Raw genomic sequence first — 8,102 nt, forward strand, 5'->3', positions numbered from 1 at the left:
AAAAATAAAAATATTCTTGAACCATAAATAATAAAAATATTTTGAACCTATTTCTTGATCTTGACTTTAAAAACTTCTTGTAGATTAACAAATTCTTGAACAATCAATTGAAGAATAAAAACAAAAAATACATTATTTCTTATAGAATACAGGTAACAATTATTAAGAATTACATTTATTATTAAAGAATAAAACTAAAAAAACTTTCAAAACGGGAAAGAAAACATCAAAATCTAACAATGACATTAATACATTCTAAAAGAATAATGTTGTTTAGAATCATTTTCAATTTTGTGGTTCGTTATTCAAACATCAACTTCTGTGAAAACAAAACCAAATTGTAGTTTATATTCCAATAATGCATTAGCAAATGAAAAATAAAAAACTAAATTCATTTGGAAAAATATGTGGACTTGTGAATTGCACCAAAACCAATAACCAAGAATTGTAGAACATGCATAAATCAGTGAGAAAATATCCATACTCCATTCCAACAGAATTAAACTTCATGATTCCATTCCAACAGAATTGGAATTCGTGATTTCATTCCAAAAGAATTGGAATTGCACCAATATCATCCATTTATTCAGCTACAAAAACAAATTTATTTTTATCATATAAGAAGAAGTAAATTTGATATGAAAATAGTGACAAAATACCTTCACATTCTACTTTACATATAAGAAGGTCATTAACACAACCTCTTTTACACTATACCTATTTGCAACTATAGTTACACTTATAGATCGGCACTAGCTTAAACCCTCCCCTAAACCTCTACACAAATAAAACCCTAGAAATCAAGACCGGTACAATTTATGTTAAAAAATTCTCATTTACATTGAATCGACTGGAATAATCAATTCACGCACACAGATACAAGCATATACTTGAATTTTGAGTGATAGAAGAATCAGCATAGAAAACGGACATGGAAGGCGGGAGCACAGTGACGATGAAGCCAGGACCACCGTCACCGATGAGAGGAAGCAAACGATGATGATTTTGAATTTGAGGAAATGCTTCCTTCACCGATTGCTGCCACTGTCGACAGACTCCTCACTATGTAGAATTGTTGAATAGAAGGGGATTTTCAAGCGTATCCCGACCTTTTTTTCTCATCTGCTCCTAATTACTCATGTCTTCAACGAACGCCTTCTCTCTTTCTCTGGATCGAGATCCTCTAGTGTGCCAGCAATAGAGAAATCGATGTCTGAGATAGGTTGGGCAATGGTAGAGCATCGCCGGTTGATAGTGATGCTCCGATGGTTGGGGGTTGTCGGATGTGCCCTTCAACCTCAGCAGTAATGGTGTTGGGATCGAATAGGTAGTAGTTTTAAAAAGCCGACGATGGATGAAAAAAACCTAGGTAGCTGAAGACAGTGGTTACCATAATTATAGGATATTATTTGTGGAAACTAATTATCAAATTACCTATTTACCCTTATTTATTTATTTATTTATTTTTTAAATTTTGATTGACCCATATTTATGTATACAATAACACCGTAATTACTTTTAATACCCGAACCTAGTTATCTTTATCTCTCACTCTCTCTCTCTCTCTCTCTCTATATATATATATATATATATATATATATATATATATATATATATATATATATATATAATAGAGAAACTAGTTCATATTTATCACAATTTGGCACAAATGGTCCATCTAACTTTCTCTTTTTCTAAAAGTGACATCATTTAACCAACTAGGTTAAGACATTTTCTTCTCTTACACGTTGACCCCAAAATATACTTCCATGTTGTTTGGTCATTGACTAGCCAACACTAGTTATTTAGGTTTGCAAGTTGGTAAGACTACTTTCTCAAGTGTTTTCTTCTTAGCTTTTAAAGTTTATATTAATTCTACTAGGTTATAACCAGTGTGCTACACGGTTGAGAAACCTGAAACAACATTGAAACTTTAAAAAACTTAAATATTAATCACAAATTTGCAAACGGTTATTTTTATACAAAGTTAGATGTTTTGTCTGTAACAATATAATCGTTAATTTAAATTAGTATTAATCAACAAAAATTAAGTAGAATAATAATTGACATAGATTTGGAACTTTAATCTTTCTGTAACTATAAAGACATCCAAAACATTTGTCCATTTATCAACTGAATCTAAAACATCACCAAGATTGATATTTTCTAATGTTTTCCCCTGCAAAAAAGAGTCCATGGATAGTTTCTTACAATACCATGTTGTAATGGAAGAAATGGAAATAGGATGGTATAAAACATTAAACATTGTTCAATTTGCTTTCATTTGTCGAATGACCATTTACTCAAAAATGGTCTTTTTAGCCACAAAACAAAACCGATTAAAACATTGAAATTAATACAGAATTTATCCGTTCAACCCCAATTCAAACCATACCTTATATATGATTATGGTTGATGGTTTTCTCTAGAAACCTTGAAAAAATATGATAGTTTCTCCACTCCTTCCGACCATTATTTTGTATTTAACTTGCAGAACCTCTTTTAAATGTTGAAACCATAAAAAAGATTAAATATGAGAAATAGTAATAGACTTTCCTGTCGTCAAAGTTTTAAGAAATCAAACTATAGAACATTGACTGAGATGCTCAATGAATATGTGCTTTATCTTTGATGTTCCTGTAATTGATGAAAACATAGATTCTTGATATAAAAGTTTCCTACAATAGTTAAGGAATATAAAAATTTAGAAAATATCATATTTTTTCAGTCTATTCGACATTTTGGACAACTTATGTGATGTCAGTTCACCAACTTTTGCAGTTTACCAACAAAGATATAAAATGCCTCATATTTCACTTTCTAGTCCAATTACTTCAGCAATAGAGTAAAAGATATATACAAAAGCATAAATTGTTAAAAAGAAGGGCATAAGTGGAGTAGAAAGAAAGAAGAGTGCATTATCAGGACACACAATGGGTCTACATATAACACGTATGAAAAATTGTCTCTTGACCATCCATTCCTACAAAAAGAAACAACAAAAAGGTAATTAAAGATCGTAAAACAACTAAACAACTTTTTCAACATGAAGACATCCTTCGGGATCGTCTATATTTTCCTTGAGTACAAAATTGAATTCAGAGAGCTCAAACACAGAATGGCTGTTTTGCTTATAATTTAAGATGGGAGGATGAAATATCACAAAACAGTGAAAACACACACAAAAAAAACAAGTAACAAACATTTTTAAGAGGTTGATAAACCTGTTTTATCAAAATATTTCTTCTTGAAATTGAGAAAAGCACCATAGCCAACATCCATTAAAGAACTACAATACACAATAGCTAAGATATTGTCGACTTGTTAGATATATAACGAAAAAGTCATGAAGGAAAAAATAATACTAATAAACCAGAAGATGAGGAGGAGGATAGGAAGCATTTAGACTGGATTTGGGGATCTATTTGGGTAAACCCCAAACAATAGATCCAAGGTAATCTAACATTGAATTGTAAAACATACAAAAATCACAAAATTAATACGTCTTACCTTATTGAAACTGGGAAAACGATTAAGAAATCGACATCTGCATATTGACCCACCATAAACCTTTGCAAAAAAGAATCAAAAAATATAAATATATAAAGAATAATATACAAATACCAAAAATTACCCACATTACTCACTTAAGCAAATGATCGAATAGTTGGTACGCAAATGAAAATGCAAGATGAACTGGAAAAGGTAAGAAATTGATGCAATTGAAGGACCATCAAGTTCAATACAAATGAAAAGCTTGAAGAAGAAAGCGAGCAGAAAAAATAATACAAATCTTTTGAGCTTTTTACCAATCTTGTAGATGTCTAACTCTGACCCTCAATAGATAGAAATTATAAGAACAAAAGAAAACACTTGAGATAAAAAATTGGAACTAAAATCAAGAATTTACATAAATCGATGCTTACTTGAGGCATCGTCATTCCTTAACTCTCCGTCTTCACTAACCAGAAGCATTACATTAGTGTTAGGTTTTGCAGATTGAGAATTCCAACATTGGCTTATAAAGCGAATGGATTTGAAGATTCTGGCAGCGGCTGGAGGTAACGAAGGTGGTAGCAACAACGCGATTAATGGTGATAGTGGTCATCTAGGGCTTGTATAATAAAATTAAGAGAGTAGAGATGAAGTAGGTGTGTGAAGAGTTTAAAAAGAAGACGTGTGATATAGGGGAAGAGGAGAGATTCAAGATAGGAGCTGAGATCTCGGCTGGGCAATCGTGATTGATTCAAATAATGACAACTGAAATGATGATATTTAGGAAGTGAATGTCAATGGTAGCACTAAGTTAGTGGGCGGGAAACATAGAGTGTAGATAGTTGGTGCAACGACACGTGATAGAAGGCAGTGCTTAAAAAATGACACATGACTGATTTAGGAGTCTTTTATTAAGAACTAGAATTAAGACTCATGTATTACATGAGTTCATTTTAAAGAAAAAATATGAAATTCTAAACATTTGAGAAGTTTGAATTTATAAGAAAAAAAATAGAAAAATATTAAATTATTAAAATTAAATTGTTTGATTTCCTTTTTAATTAAACAAATAATTTAGATAAATAAACAAAGAAAACTAATGAAATTTTAATTTAGAAAATTTGAAATTAGAAGGAAGTCAATTAATGAAATTGATATGCATTTATTATTACATTTGTTGCAATTATTACAGTTAAATATTGTGTGAAAATTAATAAAATGAAAAAAACCACAAAATATCATGTGGAAAAAAATTAATTAAAAATGACCACAAAATGACATGTGGCAAAAAACTATTTATTTATTAGGAATGATAGATAGTTTTTCTAAAATTGACTATTTAGCTTAATCACACAAACTAATTTCCAAAAAACAGCTAAAAATTACAAAAATATTAAAAACTAGTATAGTGCCCATGCTCCGCATGGATCTGAATGATTTTTGTTTTTTATTAAGTTTGTGTGCAGCTAGTGATTGTAAAGCAAGAATATGCAGAAAATGATCGTTCCTATTAAAAAAATCGGTACCTAGTGAAAAATAGTTTGCATAACAAAAGCATACATAGGATATTTAAAAGAGAACGACTAAGATTTGATGAGCTTCTTGTTGATTATTTTCCTCCTCCACCATCCCACCCACTTCCACCATTTGTACTTACAATACCGAATCTCTTCCTATCCAGATACAATCTGTGTGAGAATCACTAAAATATTCCATTCAAATACACAAAACTGATCTGACAATAAAAAAAACATGTTTAATACAAATTGTTTAATAATTACAACATAAGGACACAAAAGTAATCAAGCTCAGTAGAAAGTCTAAACAGAAAAAATAAAAATAAAAAATGACATTGTGCTGTAGAAAATAACTAAAAGTAGAGACTATCATCATTCTAACTTCTAACGAATTCAACATTCCTGAAAACTCAAAATAAGATATCATTGAGATACTTCTGGTCTATTTTCATTATTTAAAATCTCTTGATCTAACTAAAAATGGTAAAAATTAACAGTTTTCCTATTTATCTTATGGTACTGATTTTCAAGACAACATAAAACACAAATGATAGTAAAAAATGTTGATAAAACAATGTATATTCCATGATGGGTGATGAATCCCAATTTATGCCTGCAATAAGTATTAGACAATTTATTTATATACACAATCAAACATCTAGAAAAGAAAGAAAGAAAAAATAAGATAGGAAACTGATGGAAATTTAGCATATACTTACATCACGGAGGCTTTTTAATCCAAACATCTGAAGGGTATTGTTCGGAATAGGGTATATGCCATGTGGCAAGGTGTCTACAACTCTGGAAAATTCCCAAGAAAAAACTTCTTTAAGTGTGCAAACATATAGTTTTTGCTGCTTCCATTATTACGTTTAGAAACCATGTATGCTGAAGATGAACCACTTTCTGCAACTTCACAACCAACAATCACTTCAACAAATGATAGGGAAAAACTTGCCTTGATTCTCCTATATTTCGATAACATATTAGTAACTTTAATTTGAAAAAAAAGATATATTTTAATAAGTATTGGCCATCTACAACCTGGAATTCAACATTCCGTTTCAATTTTTACTAATCTGGAATGGAATTGTTGCTTTCTTTGATCTCAATTTGAGTTCTTAGCTAGATATAAGTTATATTGGTCGAGTCCTTTACCATTTTTATGTCCTCAGGTCGTTGCAAGTTGAGAGCTTCTCTTCTTCTTATAACTATAAAAAAATAGGTATTAGTTGATGAGAAACTACACAAAATTAACATGAAAATTAGATTTTCCATTCCACTCCTTGATGGAGGAAGCCATACTAAAATTAGAGCAGGAAAAGAAATTCATTTAAGTTGTGTTGGGATTGATGCTGTTGGTACTTATTAAAAGAAATTATTTACAAACACCAAAAGAGAAAATTACAAAAATACCCTTGTTCTAGTTACAAAATCTCTATCACAATAAACATTTACCTGCACTACATTCATGATACCAGGAGTAATTGACCCAAATTGAAGTGGAAATGCCCTAGAAGCATTTGTAGCTCCTGAACTTAATATTAAAGAGAATCAGTAGACAAGAGAATTACAAAAATACACTTGTTCTAATTATAATTTTACAATCACTTACATTATACCTTTTGTTGGATTTGAAGGAACAGTAACATCTGATATGCAAAAATTGCTTCCACAATTTCCTTCAAACCAAGGAAAATTGAGTAAAAATGGCTAAGATTGAAAAGAATTCAATGAAAGATATGATTTTGTTCACCTTATAGACAGCAAGACATCTAGGATAGCAAATTCATTGGAAGCTACATATGGTCTTGTTCAGATTCTTTGAAGAACATATGCTTGGATTAAACTAAGACCATTAAAAACCAAATAGCACCTCTTCCGCCTTCACCCGTGCCAACAACCACCACCGTATACCAGAGAAGACACCAAATGAAATTAGACCTGCAATAAATAAAGGGGAAACGAAACCCAAAAGCAAAACGCAAAAATGAAGAAATCGCGAGTCTAATCGACCCTATTCATCGTTTATGTGCTGTCGGAACAACTCGAGCCGAAAATAGAAGGCTATAGTTCGATGAAAGATGAGGCACATATTAAACTCCGGTTGCCGTCTTCACTCGTCGTCGTTGCCTAGGCCGACGTGCCTCTTTGTTGTTCTTCGGTGCGTTAGGGTTTTGTGGAGGCCGACGCTTCTGATAGAAACGGGAACGGATCATCAACAATGAAAACACCCTACCTCAATCTTCTTCTGTGTTTTTAGCGGTTGTTGAATGGAAGATGATTAGGCAGCATTGGAAGATGAGGCGGTGAAAGAAAGAGAAAGAAGACACGTATCGTGGTGGTGTCAGAAGCTGATGACTATGCCTACTCTAGCCTCAGCTCATCAGGTAGAAATTGAAGAAACAGTAAACCAAAAAGAAGCCTGTGAAAAAAAAGGAGAGCCGATAAAATCTTAAAAGTAAGCCACAAAAAATTACCTCGGCTTAAAAATCACTGTAGACAAGCCTTGAGGGAGCAAATTGTAAATTCAAGAAAGAATTGGGGCAATTTTGACAGACATGAAAGGCCAGACATAAATGAGCATAGATAAATAAACAAAGGACTAAATATGCCAACTTCTTAGGAATATTACTGTAGCTAAGCTGAGACATTTTTAATCTATAGTATATAATAGTCAGGATTTTCACAGACCGCCACCTACGAAAATATAGCTTTCTTACGATTTTTTTTTTAAATTCTAAAACGACGTTATTTTGGGCTTGTTGGATGTGAAAATATGATTGTGGGTTGCAAAAATCTATATTGGGTTGCGGAAATCTAATGGGCCTACGGTCTTGTTCGTTTCCACCCATAAAGTTATTCATCTTTACTTACATATTTTATTTTTGTAGACGAAAACTAAACATCCTTACTATGCGTATGAGATTCTAGCAGGTGGGTATGGATTTTGGCAGGTCTATACCTACGAAAATGTAGATTTTTGCAAATCAATACCTACAAAAATCTAGGTTTTAGCATGTCATAACCTGCAAAAATCTAGGTTTTAGCATAACCTGACCTTCAAAAATCTAAGTTTTAACAGGTATG

At 31.7% G+C, this 8,102-nt stretch overlaps 1 long non-coding RNA gene across 2 annotated transcripts; it reads right to left on the reverse strand.

Moving 5' to 3' along the window:
- Positions 1 to 4,976: 4,976 nt before the first annotated feature.
- Positions 4,977 to 7,672, reverse strand: LOC111907602 (uncharacterized). 2 transcript variants are annotated; one of them, XR_006185734.2, is made up of 4 exons: positions 6,769 to 7,672; positions 6,171 to 6,694; positions 5,732 to 5,924; positions 4,977 to 5,625 (listed from the first exon to the last, which is right to left on the reverse strand). It is a non-coding gene; the product is annotated as an uncharacterized LOC111907602 (long non-coding RNA). The 2 variants fall into 2 exon arrangements; XR_006185733.2 differs by having other exon boundaries at positions 6,171 to 7,672.
- Positions 7,673 to 8,102: the final 430 nt, after the last annotated feature.

The sequence above is a fragment of the Lactuca sativa genome, chromosome 8 (genome assembly GCF_002870075.4).
Source record: "Lactuca sativa cultivar Salinas chromosome 8, Lsat_Salinas_v11, whole genome shotgun sequence".
Classification (NCBI taxonomy): domain Eukaryota; kingdom Viridiplantae; phylum Streptophyta; class Magnoliopsida; order Asterales; family Asteraceae; genus Lactuca; species Lactuca sativa.